Source organism: Lithobates pipiens, unplaced genomic scaffold (assembly GCF_037356315.1).
Source record: "Lithobates pipiens isolate NorthernLeopardFrog02 unplaced genomic scaffold, aLitPip1_a1.2 Scaffold_22, whole genome shotgun sequence".
Taxonomy (NCBI): Eukaryota; Metazoa; Chordata; class Amphibia; order Anura; family Ranidae; genus Lithobates; species Lithobates pipiens.
The window spans coordinates 323,641,231-323,662,673 of record NW_027507784.1 but is presented as its reverse complement, the minus strand read 5'-3'; the positions used below and the strand labels follow the sequence as shown (position 1 = coordinate 323,662,673).

Genomic DNA, 21,443 nt, shown 5'->3' with positions numbered 1-21,443 from the left:
ATCCTCTATATAGACAAATTGTACGTTCTTCATAAATAGACACATAAACCAGGGGAAAAATAAATAAATTTAATAACTGATCATCGTTGTTTTTTTTTTTTCTTATCCCCAGAATGGATGCAGAGCTCCAACGTTCAGCGATGGACGCAATAAGAGAAACCTAATGATAAATTAAAGCATAACTCCACACAGATATAAAGTACACAATGCGTCTTTTCTTCCTTTTTGCTGCCCGTGCTGTTTTTTTTTTGCATTTTTTTTGCACTTATTTTAACAACAATTATTTTAGGCCTGACGATTCGTTAAAAACCCCAAAACATTCTATATTTTCTGAAAGCAGACACCCTAGAAAATAAAATAGCGGTCTTTCCAACGTTTTAACCACTTCCATACCGGGCCTATTCTGCCACTTCTCTCTTACATGTAAAAATCATCATTTTTGTTGCTAGAAAATTACTCAGAACCCCCAAACAGTATATATGTTTTTTTTTTTAGCAGACACCCTAGGGAATAAAATGGCGCTCATTGCAACTTTTTATCTTGCACGGTATTTGCGCAATCGTTTTTCAAACGCCTTTTTTTTTTTTTTTTTTTAAAAAGCGGTTTCATGAATTAAAAAATATCAAAACAGTAAAGTTAGCCCAATTTTTTGGTATAATGTGAAAGACGATGTTATGCCGAGTACATAGATACCTAACATGTCACGCTTTAAAATTGCGCACACTCATGGGATGGCGCCAAACTTCGGTACTTAAAAATCTCCACAGAATAGAAAATAAAGGAATAGAATATTTTTTTTTTTGTTCTATTCCTTTATTTTCTATTCTATTTCATTCTCTTTGGAAAACTATTCGAATTCCAATTTGAGAACTATTCGAATAAATTTGTTTTGTTTCAATTCGTTATTTATATAGATTTGTTTAGTTAAATTTGTTTCATTTGTTTAGTTTATTCATGTTCAAATTGGAAATTGGAAAACTAAAAACTTTTTGAATCGATCCGAATTCAAATTTGAAAAATTAGAATCAATTTGAACATAAATAAACTAAACGAATTAAACAAATGAAACAAATTTAACTAAACAAATCTATGTAAATAACAAAAAGAATAAAATAGAATAGAAAATAAAGGAATATATATATTTTTTTGTTCTATTCCTTTATTTTCTATTCTATTTTATTCTCTTTGGAAAACTATTCGAATTCCAATTTGAGAACTATTCAAATAAATTTGTTTTGTTTCGATTCGTTATTTATATAGATTTGTTTAGTTAAATTTGTTTCATTTGTTTAGTTTATTCATGTTCAAATTGGAAATTGGAAAACTAAAAACTTTTTGAATCGATCCAAATTCAGATTTGAAAAATTAGAATCAATTTGAACATAAATAAACTAAACGAATTAAACAAATGAAACTAATTTAACTAAACAAATCTATGTATATAACAAAAAGAATAAAATAGAATAGAAAATAAAGGAATATATATTTTTTCTTGTTCTATTCCTTTATTTTCTATTCTATTTTATTCTCTTTGGAAAACGATTCGAATTCCAATTTGAGAACTATTCGAATAAATTTGTTTTGTTTCTATTCGTTATTTATATAGATTCATTTAGTTAAATTAGTTTCATATGTTTCATTTGTTTCGTTTATTCATGTTCAAATTGGAAATTGGAAAACTAAAAACTTTTTGAATCGATCCGAATTCAAATTTCAAAAATCTGAATCAATTTGAACATGAATAAACTAAACGAATTAAACGAATGAAACAAATTTCACTAAACAAATCGATGTAAATAACAAAAAGAATAAAATAGAATAGAAAATAAAGGAATACATATATTTTTTCTTGTTCTATTCCTTTATTTTCTATTTATTTATGTTCAAATTGGAAATTGGAAAACTAAAAACTTTTTGAATCGATCCGAATTCAAATTTGAAAAATCAGAATAAATTTGAACATGAATAAACTAAACGAATTAAACAAATGAAACAAATTTAACTAAACAAATCTATGTAAATAACAAAAAGAATAAAATAGAATAGAAAATAAAGGAATATATATATTTTTTCTTGTTCTATTCCTTTATTTTCTATTCTATTTTATTCTCTTGGGGAAACTATTCAAATTCCAATTTGAGAACTATTCGAATACATTTGTTTTGTTTCGTTTCGATTTGTTATTTACATAGATTCATTTAGTTAAATTTGAAAAAAAAATATAGAATTTACAAAAAAAAAAAATTGTTTCATTCGTTTAGTTTATTCATGTTCAAATTGGAAATTGGGAAAACTATTTGAATCGATCCGAAATCGAATTTGAAAAATTTGAATCAATTTGAACATAAATAAACTAAACAAATTAAACGAATGAAACAAATTTAACTAAACTAATCTATATAAATAACAAAGAGAATAAAATAGGATAGAAAATAAAGGAATAGAATAGAGTTGTTTTTTTCCTATTTCTTTATTTTCTATTCTATTTTATTCTCTTTGGAAATTGGAAAACTATTCCATTTCGAAAAGTTTTTGAATTTAAAAACCATTTCAAGTATTTTGTCCGAATTTTTTTTTCGTTATTTCCGATTCGTTTAAATTCGGTACTATTTGAATTTGGAAATTAGCATACATCCGAATTTCCAAAAAAAAAAAATTCGTCCAAATTTTAATTCGGGAACTAAACGAACTGCATGTCTATTTTGTGGCCATACTGGACAGTGACACCAGGACCTTGAAGTGACATTTTACACGTCGCTTCCAGGTTATTAGCAGGAAGGGGAGAGCGGTGACCTGGTATCAGCATCCTCCTGTCCCTGTACAGCAAAGCTCAGACTGGGGGGGGGGGGGATGAGCAGCACAAGAAGCCAATCAGTTGTGCTGAAGTGACCATGTGCTCACAAGGAACACGCTGACAGGAGCAGAGAGCAGAGGGACAGATAGATGCGCTCACCAGTCTACTTCTCCTTTCAATGACCAAATAAAAATCTATAAATGAACCACTGGGGGAACTTTCTATCCTAACATATTTTATCCACGACCATCATACCATCCGTACTAGAAATGTGCGCCATCAATAAATTTGTTTTGTTTCGTTTCGTACCAAAATTAATTTGTATTTCTTAATTCGTGTCCAAAATGCAATACGGATTCATATGAAATACAAATTTTCGTTAGATTCGGAAACTTTTCGTAAAATAACGAAAGTTCGTTATGATGAATTTATCATTATGAGGGGCTCCCACCATCCCTGTGTTGTGCTGACTTCCTCTGATTGGTGAGCAAAACACCAGTCATGTTTCTGTTGTAACAGAATTTGGATCCGAAATTCCAAAATTTGTTAACAAAATTTTGTATAAATTTCGTAAGCATAGAAATTCCCATAGGGTTTCCATCATCCCTGTGCTGAGTTCCCAGGTCTGAGTGTACACCCGCTGTGCCCATTATGAGGGTTTCCATCATCCCTGTGCTGAGTTCCCAGGTCTGAGTGTACACCCGCTGTGCCCATTATGAGGGGTTTCCATCATCCCTGTGCTGAGTTCCCAGGTCTGAGTGTACACCCGCTGTGCCCATTATGAGGGTTTCCATCATCCCTGTGCTGAGTTCCCAGGTCTGAGTGTACACCCGCTGTGCCCATTATGAGGGTTTCCATCATCCCTGTGCTGAGTTCCCAGGTCTGAGTGTACACCCGCTGTGCCCATTATGAGGGGTTTCCATCATCCCTGTGCTGAGTTCCCAGGTCTGAGTGTACACCCGCTGTGCCCATTATGAGGGTTTCCATCATCCCTGTGCTGAGTTCCCAGGTCTGAGTGTACACCCGCTGTGCCCATTATGAGGGTTTCCATCATCCCTGTGCTGAGTTCCCAGGTCTGAGTGTACACCCGCTGTGCCCATTATGAGGGTTTCCATCATCCCTGTGCTGAGTTCCCAGGTCTGAGTGTACACCCGCTGTGCCCATTATGAGGGTTTCCATCATCCCTGTGCTGAGTTCCCAGGTCTGAGTGTACACCCGCTGTGCCCATTATGAGGGTTTCCATCATCCCTGTGCTGAGTTCCCAGGTCTGAGTGTACACCCGCTGTGCCCATTATGAGGGTTTCCATCATCCCTGTGCTGAGTTCCCAGGTCTGAGTGTACACCCGCTGTGCCCATTATGAGGGGTTTCCATCATCCCTGTGCTGAGTTCCCAGGTCTGAGTGTACACCCGCTGTGCCCATTATGAGGGTTTCCATCATCCCTGTGCTGAGTTCCCAGGTCTGAGTGTACACCCGCTGTGCCCATTATGAGGGTTTCCATCATCCCTGTGCTGAGTTCCCAGGTCTGAGTGTACACCCGCTGTGCCCATTAGGAGGGGTTTCCATCATCCCTGTGCTGAGTTCCCAGGTCTGAGTGTACACCCGCTGTGCCCATTATGAGGGTTTCCATCATCCCTGTGCTGAGTTCCCAGGTCTGAGTGTACACCCGCTGTGCCCATTATGAGGGGTTTCCATCATCCCTGTGCTGAGTTCCCAGGTCTGAGTGTACACCCGCTGTGCCCATTATGAGGGGTTTCCATCATCCCTGTGCTGAGTTCCCAGGTCTGAGTGTACACCCGCTGTGCCCATTATGAGGGGTTCCCACCATCCCTGTGGTGAGTTCCCAGGTCTGAGTGTACACCCGCTGTGCCCATTATGAGGGGTTCCCACCATCCCTGTGGTGAGTTCCCATGTCTGAGTGTACACCCGCTGTGCCCATTATGAGGGGTTCCCACCATCCCTGTGCTGAGTTCCCAGGTCTGAGTGTACACCCGCTGTGCCCATTATGAGGGGTTCCCACCATCCCTGTGGTGAGTTCCCGGGTCTGAGTGTACACCCGCTGTGCCCATTAGGAGGGGTTCCCACCATCCCTGTGGTGAGTTCCCAGGTCTGAGTGTACACCCGCTGTGCCCATTATGAGGGGTTCCCACCATCCCTGTGGTGAGTTCCCGGGTCTGAGTGTACACCCGCTGTGCCCATTATGAGGGGTTCCCACCATCTCTGTGCTGAGTTCCCGGGTCTGAGTGTACACCCGCTGTGCCCATTAGGAGGGGTTCCCACCATCCCTGTGGTGAGTTCCCGGGTCTGAGTGTACACCCGCTGTGCCCATTAGGAGGGGTTCCCATCATCCCTGTGCTCTGCTGTATTCCTACGGTTTTAACTTTTAGGTTTGTTAACTTTTCGTAACAATTATGAATTTTCGTTATGAATTTGGATCCGAAAATTCGTAAACTGATTTTCGCATTACGTACAGAATTCGTATGTATAAAAATTTGTATTTCGGATTCGTACAAATGTACAAATTTCCAGAAATTCGTACGGATTTTCGATTCATAAGAAACGAATCGCACATGTCTAATCTGTACTCTTTGTCATGAAAATCCATCCTGGAGTTCCAGTCTAGTGACTTCAGCGGCTGAGATGAAGCCCTCATTCTGCTGCAAGGCAGGAGGAAGCATTTCCTCAGTCTCCTCCGCCCGGGGGATAAGACTGCAACATTGGAACTTTTGTAGCAAGTTACACATTGAAGACCCTGCAGCAGGGGGCTGATCTGTGTCAGACATTTGTAGACACAGCAAAGAACTGCACAAGCATTGGGATTTACTTGAGTAATCTCTGAGCTTTCAACTCAGCTGCGGAAGTAGAGACTACAGACCCGGCGCAGCCTTTCCAGGGGTCAGGTCTTGGGTAGGAAAAAAAAAAAAGTCTTCTCTTGACATACAACTGACATGTACTATGCTATATTCTCTCCTACCCGCAGGCCTGACTACACTGATGGAAGGGGTCATGTGCAAACTTGTGAGTCAGGCACGTCTGCCGACATTGCAGAGGACAGCCAGAGTCTGTATGTACATAAGGGACACGCTAAATCAACAGGCTGCGCATCGTGTCACTCAGAGATCTGAAGTCTTTATTCTTGACAGCACATACGTGTGAGAACATATTCTGTATGGTGACACCTCTTTCTGAGAGGCTAAAAATGTATTTATTAAATGCAGTGAATGTGATGGTATCAGCCTCCTACAGTCGCTGTACAGCAGGGCTAAAGTATGAGAAGAAGAAGCAGCACAAGGAGCCAATCAGTGCTGACATGGAGCTTGCTGATAGGAGAAGAGAGCAGAGTGATAGATAGATGAGCGCACCAATGTGCTGCTTTTTCTTTCACTGTCCGGTCACAAGTTGGAGGCTTGTCTGGGATGACCTGGCCATCAGACTGAGGACATCTAGTGGCAGAAAAAGAGTACTGCAGGGGGAAATCTCTGGATAATTGCAGCATCTTTTAGCCTAGGTTCTCACTGACAGCAGCAATGAAATCACACGACACCGCACCGACTCAGATTGTGACATTTCCGGCAATTGCTGCAGATTTGACATGCGATTTGACATGTCATATGCTGTTCTGACCTACCCTTTTCATTAAATGAATGTCATTTCTTTCAATCACTTGTGGGTGTTACCTGGGGGCGGTCTGTATGTAGATGCCCCTACCTAGGAACGCCCGCTGATTCAGATGGACATCCAGCCATCAAGGCATTTTTTTTTGAGGGGGGGGGGGGGGGGGCTTGTCAGGAAATGGATCACCTGCTGGTGGACACCGGTACAACACCCTTCAGATTTGGGAACCACAGAGCCACCAGCAGGTGACCCAGTTCCTGGCAGTGCTGTGATGTTTCCAGGAAGCTATGTACAGCCCCCTTCTGGCCCCGCCCACCAACCATGATCTGCCTGCATTGCATAGAGAAGCACAGGGAGCCAGTGATGGAATCAAAGGGCGTAAATAAAATAAATGATGAAAATAGAAAGGTTTTTATTTTAAAATCTCAATGGCGAGGAGTAGGAGAAATAAGGGAAGACAAAATATAAGCAGATTAAACGTCAGCTTTAACTAAACCAAGCAATGAGTGTTTTTTTCTTCCCCCACACATTAGGGTTATTAGCACATGCGAGATCAAGCTTAGCAAAAAATCTCTTATAAAGTCCAAAACTTAAAAGCAAAGCACTTATCTAAACAACAAAAGAGCTTTAGCATAAACCACTTGACTGATTAGTGGAAATGGAGCTGAACATCAGATTGCGGCACAGATAACTGCAAGGAAAATAAACTCTGCAACACTCCGTTCCCTCCGGACATAAAAGGATTTCCAAAAAAGGAACTTCATCATTAAAACTATTGTGCCCACACTAATGTCCTTCCCCTGGGGCAACAACACAGCATATGGTGGCCATGTCTCTAAGGCCAAGCTGCAATACGTCACTGCTAGAGACTTAACCCTTTGCATGGACTGGGCTACAGTCAGCATCAGATGTCCACGCCTGCTAGGTATGTGTCATTGTAACACTTCAATGTGTCTTCTAATGGGCATCTGCGTCATTACACTCTGCGCGGTGTATAGTCCCTGTGCAGCCTATTGCATGAAACCTTATGGCCCTTACACATGATCCGAAAATCACACGAAAATACAGCTTTCAAATCGAACGTACGATAATCGGATTGTTAGTACACAGCTTTTGCCGATCACGACAGTTCATCCGACATTATCCAATCAGACAAGCAAAGAAATTATTCTTGCACGATCCCAGATCGTATGATTTTTGTTTAATCAGTAGAGTTGTCCTCTAAAAAATACAATACAAATACACTACAACATATGACATAATTTCCAATTTTTTATTCTGTCGTGTGAGAATTTTTGTAACTTTAGTAAGCTCTTCATGTTCGATACACGACAAGCATGCCAAAAAAATCTGTCGCCCAATTTTCGGATTGCGTGTACGGGGCATTAGGCTCGGTTCCTGTGGGGGTTCCCGTATCGCATCCGACTCACACTGCTGTGGATTTCAATATAAATTTATTGAAATCTCCAAATCGGTTCGCAGAAGGCAGCGCGAACTGTGCAATCGGATCGCATGGGTCTGAACACCCATGTGATTCGATTCCAGTGTGGACAAAAAAAAAAGGGTCCTGCATCATTTTGGTTCGAATGCGATGCAATTTCAGCCATACAAAATGTATGGCTGAATTTGCACTGCACAGACATCGCATGTGATGTGCACAGGCATGAGGTGCGAATCACATGCGATGTCTGGCAGCATCGCAGCAGTGTGAACCTGACCTTAACCACTTGTCCACTGGGCACTTAAACCCCCTTCCTAAACAGACCAATTTTCAGCTTTCAGTGCTCTCACTGTTATGCAACACTGTACCCATATGAATTTTTTGTCCTTTTTTTCACACAAATAGAGCTTTCTTTTGGTGGTATTTAATCACCGCTGGGTTTTTTATTTTTTGCGCTATAAATGAAAAAAGACTGAAAATTCAGTAGAAAAAAAAAAAAGAAATTCTTTGTTTTGTTAAAATTTATTGGTGAGTTTTGGCGAGTATTGCAGAGTATGGGCAGAGTATTGCAGAGTATGGGCAGAGTATTGCAGATTATTGCAGAGTACTACAGATCCAGCCCACAGCGCTGCTGCAAACAATCTCTCCCCGTCTCCCCTCACACTGTACAGATTGGTACAGAGAGGGGAGGGAGGAACCGGCGTTTGTTTACAAGTGATCGCTCCGCCATTTGATGGAGCGATCACGTGGTAAAAGGCCACTACCAGCGGCCATTTACCGTGATCCGTGGAAGACCCAGCGGTCACGGATATTTCTCAGGGGGCGCACGAGAGCAAGATTAAGCCGACCGCGCTGTAGCCGTCTTTCAGCTATGGCGCGGTCAGCAAGTGGTTAAACCTGACATTTTTTCATAGGATAGAGAAACTACACCCCATTTCCCTAGCTTCCATCGCCAGCTCCCATCTTCCTTAGCCCTACACCACATCACAACACATGGTTGTGAATAGAGTTGAATGTGACATTTCAATAAAGTTACTAAATGTCAAAAAGTAAACAGTGTGATGCATTGTGCTCTCTGTGCCATGCTCACAGCATACAGATGTGTTGTGTAAAAATACAACACGTCTGCCGTTTTACACAAAACTGTAGATAAAAATAAATGGTGCAGCTCTGACTAAAGTTGAATAAGGCCTGACTATAGGTTTAGACCATTTCCGTACCTCGTGAAGCCTGACTGGAATACTCCCAGGACGTTGCTAATTGAGGCCTAGTTGTTACTCAGAGCTACTGCATCAGGGTATAGAATGTGCATGTGAGGGGATTTGAATCACAGAAAAGCTCACTCCTGTGATGGTGGAGGTGAGCAGGAACATCTAGGCCTCACTTAGCAACATCCTGGGAGTATTCACATCAGACATGCCTGACGAAGGGGTCCTGTGTGGCTCAGAAACATTGTACTTGTTCTTCTGAGATGTGACCTTTCCACAATAAAAGCTTCGGACAACTTTTGAGGATCCACAGTGTGCAGGTGAATATGTGCATTTACCTGAAATACTCCCAGGATGTTGCTAGGACGTTGCTAAGTGAGGCCTAGTCATCGCGGTTCACCTCCACCATCACAGGAGTGAGCTTTTTCTGTGATTCAAACCCCCTTATGTACACTTTCTGTACCCTGATGTAGTCATCCTGTGATGTGGGAGGTGAGCAGTAACGACTAGGCCTCACTTAGCAACGTCCAGTCAGGCTGCATTAGGCATGTAATGGCCTACACCTATAGCAAAGGTATTACGGTATTTAACTTTAGTCAGATCTGCACAGTTTGTTTTTATCTACAGACATCTCTTATATGCATAAGCAGTTTTTTTGGTAAAGGTGAACTTATTGTTTAAAGAAAGTAAACATAACAATGTTTCCCACGCCAATGCAAAACGCACACCAGAATGCTCACGTTATATGTACCATAACGTGCGCTCACTGGTGTGGACTGTAATGCAAAATATTGAACAAAATGGCTACCAGTAATGTCCTATAGCTCAAATTTTCTCTGTTGTACTGGGGAAAAAGCCCACGTCAGGCTCGCTTGAAAACACAGAGCTGACTCTCTCCATGCGTCCAGGAAGTGGGAGACATGGCCCCCCATTTTCCGCTGCTCACTCCCATTTCCAGATGCACTATGTTTAATAACACAACAAAGGGAAGCAGCGGGCCTGGGATGACCTTTGTAGCCCCACTTAGAGCCTGTGAAGAGAGGAAGTGTAATAGGAGTTTGTCTCAGCGGCCCCTCTGTCTGAGGTGAATCCCTCTCCCTTCACAGAGGAGGGAAGACGCTAGACAGACGCCATGTTTATTTCCTGTCAGAGATAGCGGGACAGGCCCACAACAGGAACTCCTGACAGAAAGCACTGATAACCAATGAAGTATCGATAAGCATGTTGTACATGGCACCATAACTGCGTCTTGTTCTCTCAGTCTCAGCACAATGGTTTAAGACATTAAACAAACATTATAACAGCAGCCCATTTACGTTAGTGCCAAAAGCTTTAAAGTGTAATTAAAGCTCAATCTTTTCTTTTCCTTTTGGATGGAATAGGTAATAGTAAAAAAAAAACTTTCAGTTTTTTTTTTTAATCTGTGCCTCATTGAGGAGATTTCGCTTCACTTCCTGTTCTGTATATTCAATATGAAGTGGGAGAAAATGTATCCAAAATAAAAAAAATCCCCTCTCAGGCCTCATTCAGAAGGGTGCTGACACCCATAGCCTGTGAATGAGCACCTTGTCTCTAGGCTCCAGCTGCAGGCAGCCCATTTACAGTACCTTATGTCTATTGGGATGCTGCGGTTACATGGGTGAGTGGCCCTGCACACTGTCTGCATTTTCGGGACACTCGCCTGTACCTGCGCGGCTGTCAAATTGACCACCGCATCGCAATAGATATGAATGGTTGACTACATACAGCACCTAGAGCCTAGAGACGTGTGAACAAGACTATGGGTGTCAGTGCCCATCTGAATAAGGCCTTAGACAGTGTCACTGAAATAAGTGTCTTCATTGGAAGTTTCCTCCCTCCATTCCTGTTTTGGTCGCACCCCAAAATTTTGGTTTCCCCCTCACATTCAGGCCCAGTAACAATGAGGGACAGACAAAAAACAAGCTCTGGACTGCCGCACTCTTCAGACCACTTTTTTTTATTGAAAAATCACATCACAGCTCAACAAACACAGCGAACAAGGAAAAATTTCTGACGTTTCGCACTAGCTGTAGTGCTTATTCATAGCTGTGATGTGATTTTCCAAAAAAAGAAAGTGGTCTTCTGAAGAGTGTGGCAGTCCAGAGCTTGTTTTCCGTCTGTTGCTAGTGGTAATAGCCAGAACCTGTGGCTTCCCATCCAAAGAGACAATTTACAGCCTGCATGTGTGCTCCTGGAGCTGTGACATCCCTTCTCCAACAATGAGGGACAATCATGAGAATGAATCTTTCTAATGCTTTGTTTTTTTTAATCCGATTAATGTGTGATTTGATCAAAAAGATTGAATCCACAACAATCGAATACCCATAGCTTCACCTACCATCGATTTAGACTCAGTTACCCTCAGTTGTAATCAAATGGAGTCAATCGGCCAGGGAGGAATATTGAGATCCTTTTCTTATGGATACAATCATCAAGACGTGTAAAAAGGGTAAGGAGCAAATTGAAAGTATTCTCTGTCTTATGGGAGGCTGATATCTTGGAGGTAAACATAGTAAGAAAGGTAGAGAGACGGTCAGGAGAAGAGTGTTCTTCGCCTTATTGGGAGGTGGAAGTCATGTTGGGGCTATGATATCTGGGGATTGTGGGTACAGTGAGAAAGGTAGAGAGAAGGTCAGGATCAGAGAATTTTCTAATTTATTGGGGCTTAATGTTGGGACTATGATATCTGGGTGGTGGGTACAGTGAGAAAGGTAGAGAGAAGGTCAGGATCAGAGTGTTTTCTACCTTATCAGGGTCTCATGTTGGGACTATAATATCTGGGTGGTGGGTACATTGAGAAAGGTAGAGAGGTCAGGTTTAGAGTGTTTCTACGTTTGGGGGGCTTATGTTGGAACTATAATATCTGGGTGGCGGGTACAGTGAGAAAGGGTGTTCCCTATCATGTTGGTTAATCAGAAAGGAGAGAGGGTCAGAAGCCCGGTGTTCTCTACTATATGGAGTGCTCATGGTAGAGCATAGTAAGAACGATACAGAGAAGGTAAGGAGCATTCCCTATATTGTAAAGGTGAGAGGGTGAGATGTCTTAGCCCTTGTACACACGGTCGGAGATTCCGACTACCAAATCCGTCGGAGTAATTCCGACGGCTTAATTCCGGAAGAGGTCCGGAAGTGATGTTGCATACACACGGTCGGACTAAGTTGTCGGAAAATCCGATTGTACATAACGTGATGACGTTATTTCGTTAGACGGGACTACGTTCAGGCTAGTAGCCAATAGCTTTGGTCTAGGAATTTGATCTGAGCATGCGTGGCACTTTGTCCGTCGGAGTAGGCTACACATGATCGGAGTATGTCGGATAGGAGCATTTTGTCTGAAAATTTTACCAGCAAGTTGGAAAACTTGGTCCGTCGGATATTCGAATATCCGACGGAAACAGTCCGATGGAGACCACACACAGTCGGAATATGCGACAAAACGGTCCGATAGGACACATTCCGTCTGACTCTCCGACCGTGTGTACAAGGGCTTATAGGGCAATAAAATAGCCTGGGAGCATATTTTTACCTTATTTGTCGGTATGTAAGAAGATGGTCAGGAGGAGAGTATTTCATACCTTACAGAGGGCTCATTTGGAGGATGTGATATTCCAATGGTAAATGTGATGAGAAATGAAGAGAGGTGGTCAGGAGCAAAGTGATCATTTCCTTACCGTTGGCTCACATTGGAAGAGGTAAAATCCTGGTGTTGAACGTGTAAAGAGATTAGGAGCAGAGTGTTCTTTTCCATATGGTGAGCCTTACACTGAAGGAGATAACATCCCAGAGTTGCGTGTAAAGAGAGAAGGTCAGGAGTAGAGTGCTGTCTTCTTTATAGTAAGGCCTTACATTGAGGGAGGTAACATCCTGCAGTTGAGTGTGAAGACAGAAGGTTCGGAAACAGAGAGTTCTCTTCCTCTCTTCCTTTTGGTTGGCTCACAATGGAGGAAGGAAAATCCTGGTGTTGAGCATGAAGAGAGAAGGTCAGAAGGAGTAGAGTGTTCTCATCCTTATGGTGGGCCTTACATTGTAGAAGGTAAAATCCTAGAGTTCACTGTGAATAGACAAGGTTGGGAACAGAATGTTCTCTTCCTTTTGGTTGGCTCACAATAAAGGAGGTCAATTCTAGTGTTGAATGGAAAGCAAGAAGGTCGGGAACAGAGTCTTCTCCAATACAATGAGCTCACGTTGGAGGGTGTGAAATCCTGATGTTGAGTGTGAAGAGAAGTAAGGTGAAATAGGATGGTCAAGAGTGCTCTCTACCTTATGAAGATTTCACATCTGAGGTTGTGATGTGGTGGTAGTGAGCATTGTGAAAAGGTAGAGAGAAGGTCAGGAACAGGATGTTCTCTACCTTATGGAGGACTCATGTCGGAAGGTGTGATATCCCAGCTGGTGAGAATCGTAAGCAAAATAGAGAGCAGAGTGTTTTCTGCCTCATAAAGCAACATGTGTTGGAGGTTTGGCAGAATATGTGGTCATCGTAATGCAATCTTCTTGTCGTTTGGTCGACTGGACAACAACAGGTTGCCTGGACATTTGGTACATGTGACATCACTCCCCTCTCTGTTAAATCTCATGGCTTGTTCACCATCTGTTCACTGTTTCTCCTCAGATCTTATCAGACCTTCCCAGAAGGAGGGTGATTTCACAGCTTACTGTTTATCTAGAAACCCTGGCCCCCCTTCCTCGCTGCATCAGATAGGATCTTTCCATTGCTCAAGGAAAACAACGTTATCCCTGCAAGGATCTTGTCAGCCATTCCAACTTTCCAAGGAACACTGGAAGACATGTGCTGGGCCAATGCTTTCCAGTGCCACCTTTGTCTCTGGTTAGGTCAGGGGTCTCCAAACTTTCTAAACAAAGGGCCAGTCAGACTTTAGAGGGGCCAGACTGTGGTCAGTGGGAGTAGAAAATATTCTGGCATTGGCATGTGAACAATGCCCCATCGTTGGTATCAATGACAGGAATATTGCCACATCATTAGTGTCAGAGAGAGGTATTGTGCCCCCTCATTGCTGTTTGGGGGGGGGGGGTGGGGTAGGGGAGGAAAAGTGTCCCATTATTGGTAATAGTGTGTTTACTGTTGGCGCCCATGAGAGGAGTAGTGCCTCATTGTTGGTGCCTGTGAGAGGAATAGTGCCCCATTGTTGGTGCTCATGAGAAGAACAGTTCCCCATTATTGGTATCAGTAACAGGAATAGTTCAGCATCATTGGTTTCCGTGAGAGGAATAGTGCCCCATCATTGGTGTCAGTAAGAGGAATGGTACTCCATTATTGGAGTCAGTGGGAGAATTAGTGCCCCATCATTGGTGCTATTGGGAGGAATAGTGCCCCATCATTGGTGTTATTGGGAGGAATAGTGCCCCATCATTGGTGTCAGTAAGAGGAATGGTACTCCATTATTGGAATCAGTGGGAGAATTAGTGCCCCATCATTGGTGCTATTGGGAGGAATAGTGTCCCATCATTGGTGTTATTGGGAGGAATAGTGCCCCATCATTGGTGTCAGTAAGAGGAATGGTACTCCATTATTGGAATCAGTGGGAGAATTAGTGCCCCATCATTGGTGATATTGGGAGGAATAGTGCCCCATCATTGGTGTCAATGGGAGGAATAGTGCTCCATCATTGGTGTCAATGGGATGAATAGTGCCCTATTGTTGGTGTCAATGGCAGGAATTATGCAGCATTGTTTTTATAGTCAGTGGGAGGAATAGTGCCTTAAGGGCTAGAAAAATAAAGGCAAGCAAACGGCTGCATCTGGCCCCCAGGATGCAGTTTGGAGACCACTTGGTTAGGTCGTGTCCACCTCCGCAGCCTTGTTGCTAGATAGGCATCCACCTATCTCACTTATGGCTTCCATAGATCATTCTGACCATGAAAACGTGACAATAGAGATAAGCTTGATCTGTTACAAGTTTCTTGGGTTCCTAACCTCCTTTGTAAGATGGGAGAGAGGGACACCATTCAACACAATATAGGCTAAGGACATGTCCCCAACATGCCTTTGTAATGTGAGCCATGAAAAATTAAAGTATAACGAGAGTCAAGAGTTATTTTTTAGTTTTGGATAGAGTGTAAGGGGACGTGAACCCCTGTCAGCTTATTATTGCTGTCCGTTAGGGAGGTCCACTCTCTCTATTTGTCCTGTTTACCATTATCACCGAAGGGGAAAGTAAAAGAAAAATCCTAATTTTTGTATTGCCACAAGAACAGGAATAGAGGGGAAATCTTCCCATGGGGACACTAGTTCTGGTGACAACCAGGCATTCCCTCACTTTGAGGGAATTTCCTCTCACTTCCTCTTGTGACTATGAGACAGAAAGTGAAGAGAAATCTCCCCAATGGGACACAGATGGCAAAAAAAAACTAAAAATAAAAACGGAAAAACTGTAACCCAGTTACTCTATCAAAATGGAAAAAAAAATAGTATAGTATAGTTTAGTATAAAATAGTATAGTATAGTTTACTATAACTAAAGGCAACATTTTTTTTTGTAGTTTTGGGTAGAGTGGAAAGGGATTAGAACCCCTGTCCAGTTCTTATTGCTGTCCGTGTCCCCGTTAAGGAAATTCGCCCTCCATAATTGTCCCCAGGAGATATAAGAGACTGTCAGAGGTTTAAATCTCCACCCAACCCTGAAATGTTGGGTTTGGGTGTATTGCCCCTTTAAGCGCTGCATTTCTAATATCGGTTCTGTATCCTCTGAGTCTTTACATCTGTAAGCCTTTAGCACAAAGATGGACAACAAATTCCGAAGGGCAGAGAGGGGGGAGATGGAGATTTAGGATGTGACTAATTAGTGGGCTATTAGCCAATTTAGCGCTTTGTGTCGCCTCAAGAGACCCCGGGCCTGTAGGAGGGAGCCGCGCCAGACTCAGAGAGCAAAATGCATCCAGCTGTGGCCCTGAGTGGCACTTAGTTATATTATTTTTCGAGCTCATGAAATTTATTTGCCCTAAAACAAGGTAATTCTTATATTTGCACACCATCTGCAACTCCAAACAAGGCTGGCAGGGGGAATGAGTATGGGGGATGTCTATTAGGGATGAGCTAAGGTGTGTTCGCATGGACCACGTGCAGAGCCCACCAGGAAGTCGGCGCAGCACTGCGCTAATCACAGGCAGTGACACATTGCCCGATCTCTGCAGCCGCACATCAGGGCAATGTCTCACTGCCTGTGATTAGCGCAGCGCCGACTTCCTGGCGGGCTCTGCACGTGGTCCATGCGAACACACCTGAGCTCATCCCTAGTGTCTATACTAGGTGCTGAAATGAGAGGAGAGAAAAAGGTAAGTGATAAAACTTCCATTTGCAGTCTCTTTGTTTATTTCCTCAGCTCCAACAGTCTCATATTTCAGGCTCTGGGGGTGAATTGAAGTAACATAGAAAAAAAAAGGGTTTTCTGTTCTGTGCTTTTTAAATGCTTGCAATGTGCCTTAAATCCCGGTTCAGACTGCTGCAATGCGGGAAAATGCATTTCCCGCATCGCACCTGAATCTCACGCTGGTATACACTGAGATCTGTGAACTGCTGGGGGTGTCAATATAAAGTTAATGACACCCCCAGATCGGTTCGCAGATCGCAGTGCGAACTTTCAAGTGGTGCGGGTATCGGATCCAGCTATACAAACTGTATAGCTGAAATCGCATCACATTCGTACTAAAATGGCGCACAAGCCTTTTTTTGGTCAGACCTGGAATCGGATCGCATGGGTGTTCCCATGCAATCCGATTCCAGTGCGGACCAAAAAAAAGGGTCCTGCACCATTTTGGTACAAATGTGATGCGATTTCAGCTATACAGTTTGTATGGCTGAATTTGCATTGCACAGACATCGCATGTGATCTGCAGAGCAAAGCGGTGCGAATCACATGCGATGTCTGTGATTGCACAAGTGTGAACCCAGCCTTACACTTGCTAGAAAATCGAAATACTCTAGAAAAAGTTGAATCCTAAATCCAGCACCCCCCCCCCCCCCCCCATACACACACACACATATCTGGAACTGTCTGTGCTGGCCCAGCTCCTCCCTACATAATGTAGCTGCCAGGGAGGGAGTATAGGTTAATACTCCAGAGTCTCTTGATTGACAGCTCTGAATCTGACATCCCATCCAAGATGGCAGTACCCAGTAGCAGCCTCAGGATTTTTGCTTGGCTACAGGGAGGCTTTTACGGATACATAAAATATGTTAAATGCACATATGATCTCCCGGGAAGGTTTTTATTGAAATTAATGGTCTTGCTGAAATAATACCTGGTGATCCTGCCATGAAGGTCCTTATTCAGGCACTTTCAGTGATAGAGTGACAACTATCAAAATGAGCAGGCATGGTCAGCCAAATCCAAATGCTATGAAGCCAAATTAAAAGCTATTGCAGCTTTCATTAAAAGAATACCTGGTGATCCTGCCATGAAGGTCCTTGTTCAGGCACTTCCTGTTACAGAGTGACAACTGTCTTCCAATTGTGCTCCTAGGTTGTCACCCTGTCACAAGCACCCCTGGTGGAGGCATTGAGCTTATGTCCCTTTTTTCTGTCTGCAGACATGAGCACCGTGATCGCTGTCAGGAAGATGGTGCAGAGCAATGATGTGACGCTGAGGATGGAGAGAGTGCATGCAGCGATGAAGTGGTGGAAAGAGACGGCAGGAGATCAGCAGCGTAAAGGAGGAAATAACGATGGCAATTGTTTATGACACACAGAAAACTTAAAAACAACCAGCTGGGAAAAAGTTCTCAGGTCGTCATTTATAAAGGTTGGTCACACTGGAGAGCAAATGCAAAAGAAAAGGACGAAATCCGTGTTTTTCATCACTCTCAGCTAAAAAACGAATTCTGAGGAATCATTTATAGCGCACACCTGTGGCGGTGGCTGCGCTGCATTCTCTCGTTCTAAAAATAATACTTTTATTCTCCATGAAAGAAACAGATGCTAAAAATAACAGTGTTAACAGCGACATCTGCTCAGTCGAAAATATGTCTCCTGGTCCTTCCAGCACGCGATGGAGCGCACCAGAGCGAGGCGTGAGATCGCAGTTTGTCAGTGTCATTAGATGTCATGTCAGGTTCCCTCCACCCAAAACCTAAATTTTGAATACAGGTGGACAGGGCCAGGACAAGGGGTGGGCAGGAGGGGAAGCTGCCCCAAGAACAGTGGTAAGGGGTGGGGCACTGTGCTCCAGCTTGCCCAATCTCTACCCCATATGCCCAATGCTGACACACAAAAAAACACACCAGGCATGCGCAACTACCTTTTAGTTGCTAGAAAGCAACAAAAAAAAAATGGCCGCACACATGCACACTCAATGCTAACCATGGACGGCCAGAGCAAGGGGTAGGAATGGGCGCGGGACAGTGCACCAATTTTTCACCATACACACGGGCACAGTTCCGCATCCTTAACCTGGGCACTGGACAAACCTTTCCCAATACTGCTGGTGGGTGGGGACCAATGGCTTGTTTGTGTGAATTCCCAAGATGGATCGGTCAGATGAAATGTTTTTTTTTCCAGCCAATTGCTGCTGCTCCCTGAGATAAGGCCAGCCCCTGAGGAATATGAATGGTGCATCTACACACATGATGGGTTGGTATGAGCATGCATGTTAATGCCACAAATTACTTTGTGCAACTCAGCCCTTCTAGCTTATGCTTTCCATACATGGCTCCTATTTCGGCTGATTCCTTCAGCATCAAAATTGGAGGAATTAAAAATCAAAGGAGCTGGGTGGAAATTTCTCAGCCAAACAGTGACCGGTGCCACTTTTCCTCATCAGTCTGGAGACATTGTATGCATCGATACATGGAGATTGACTACATTGTGTCACATCCATCTCCCCTGGGATCCAGTGCCAGGTCTCTTCTCCAGGATACAATGCTCTGCACTTCAATGTTTCACCCGGATTGCCAATGCTGTGGCCAATCAGGGGACAGCTCAACTAATCGATGCCCCAAATCAGTGCCCCCCCAGGGGATCTTGCATCATCTAGTGACTCAAGACTCCCCAGGCACCCCAGATCATTCTATGGCATCTAGTGACTCCAGTGCACCCGTATGCACCCCAGAGCATCCTGTGTCTTAGAGTGACCCATGGGCGCCCTGTGACTCCAGTGCATCCTAAAGCATACAATCCCATAGTGTATATTAAAGAAAAAATTGTTCGGGTTTGGTTTGATGAAAAAGTGGCAACACTAATACTGTGTCATCTTGTGACCCCAGTGCACCCCTGCGTGCCCTGTAACTCCAGTACACTCTATTCTGTGCCATCTAGTGACTCCAGTGCACCCCAGAACATTCTATGTCAGTAAAGTGGTTGTAAACCCTTACACACCCCTTTTACCTACAGTTAAGCCTATAATAAGGCTTACCTGTAGGTACTGGAAATATCTTCTAAACCATATACGATTGCGTCAAAGTCATTGGCGCATGCACGTGCCGTTTCAACAGGGTCCACGCGCGCATGCCTGAGAGTGACGTCATGCGACTCCGGCCAGTCAAAGAGCCCAGGGCCCTCGAAAAGAAGAAGGGTGAAGATGGACGCGGCCTCCAGTGGGGACATCGTGGGCTTTGTTTGCAAGTAAGTGGCACATATTGGGCTAATATGCAATGCATACTAGCCCATTATTGCTGGGAACAAAATAGGAAGTAAAACCCATCAGGGTTTACTTCCTCTTCAAGTGACCTCCAGGTTACCTGTGACTCCATTGCATCCTACAGCATTCGGACCCCAGTTTGCACAGAGCATGCTGTGTCATCTAGCAACCCCAGAGCACCCCCAGAGCACACCAAGACTGAAACCCGGAGCATTCTAGGGCATTTAGTGTCCCAGTGTACCCCAAGACTCTAGTGCAACTCAGAACATTCTACGGCATCTAGTGACCTCAGTGCACCCCTGTACTCCCTGTCCCCATGGGATGGGGCAAACCTGACCATAAGGCCATGTGCCCTCACCTCCAAGAATTTCAGGGAAAGCCTGAGCGCCTACACCCTACAAATAAGAAGTGCCATGCAAAAAGTGCAAAAATAAAAAACTGTAATTGCTTTAGGGTTCTATAGTGCTAGAAAATAGCTGGCCTTCCACCCTGTCTACAGATTCCTCTGGTCCCAGCCAAAAGGTCCAGCCCAGGAGGCAGGTATGAAAAGGGGCATGCAAGGGTGTAGTGACCAAGGTGCCTTACTTAGGCCCCTTTCACACTGGGTCATTTTTCAGGCGCTACAGCGCTAAAAGTAGCGCCTGAAAAAATCTGGCCCCTTTCACTCCAGTGTGAGAGCCGGGGGGCTTTCACACTGGAGCGGTGCACTAGCAGGATGGTGAAAAAAGTCCCGCTAGCCACATCTTTGGAGCGGTGAAGGAGCGGTGTATTCACCGCTCCTAAACCGCTCCTACCCATTGAAATCAATGGGACAGCGCGGCTATACCGCTGGCAAAGTGGCGCTTTGCAGGCGGTTTTAACCCTTTTTCAGCCGCTAGCAGGGGTTAAAACTGCCCCGATAGCTACCGCATACCACCCCTAAAACGACGGTAAAGCGCGGCTAAAAATAGCGCCACTTTACCGCCGACACCACTCCCGCCGCAGTGTGAAAGGGGCCTAAAAACATAACCCCACAGTGAATTTTTCTGACACACCTGAAATGCCCCTGGACAATGCAGTGCCAATCATTTTAAACAGCACCCCAACACACTTTGCTGGTGGACATGCAACATGTGGCAATGCATTAATGTCCATTGTGTTGCACTGCCAGAAATAGTGCAAACACCGTCTTTAATGCCTTTTGGTCTATTGGCAGTCCACTGAATTTGAATGTACGTATCAAACATTACCGCAAGAGATGACACGAATTATCAGCATGCGTCAATGCACACAAAGATGTAAATGGACCGAAGAGCAGAGTTCGGGGGGTTAATAAAGTGCCCGGTGAAGGCTCTGGACTGCAGGCCAGGCAGGCCTATGTACTTGTCAGCACAGGTACTCACACACCTTTCAGCCAGCTAAATGATTATCTGACATTCCACAAGACGACTCTCCATAATCACCTCGGAAGGATAGGGAGGGGGAAAGGGTCAAAGGTGAGGTGACCTCGGATGAAACTAAGGTGCCGGGCAGATATGGGAAAGATTGCAGCGGGTGGGGCAGGGGTCCCAGGTAAGTGCATATTGCCGGCGGGTATGCAGTACAGATTATTTTTTAATAACTGCAGATCGATCAATGACATACCAAGGGGGTCAGCTGGTTGACGTATGGACCAGCACGGCAGTTAGAATCCAGTGTAGTGCAATAATGAACACGAGAGGCATTCAATACATTGCGAGTGTTTAAGCTTTCCGAACCATTTATCTCTATTGATATTTTGCTACCTCGGGTGCCTT

The 21,443-nt window shown here is 43.8% G+C and overlaps 1 protein-coding gene and 1 long non-coding RNA gene across 2 annotated transcripts in view; one reads left to right on the top strand and one right to left on the bottom strand.

Moving 5' to 3' along the window:
• Positions 1–21,443, bottom strand: part of LOC143924970 (septin-9-like) — a 210,797-nt gene that overhangs the window by 122,767 nt on the left and 66,587 nt on the right. The window lies entirely within an intron of this gene.
• The window catches only part of LOC143924972 (uncharacterized), a 147,140-nt gene that overhangs the window by 107,177 nt on the left and 18,520 nt on the right, over positions 1–21,443 (top strand). The window contains exon 2 of the long non-coding RNA XR_013261922.1: positions 17,624–17,835. This is a non-coding gene — a long non-coding RNA (uncharacterized LOC143924972). The remainder of the gene's footprint in view (positions 1–17,623; positions 17,836–21,443) is intronic.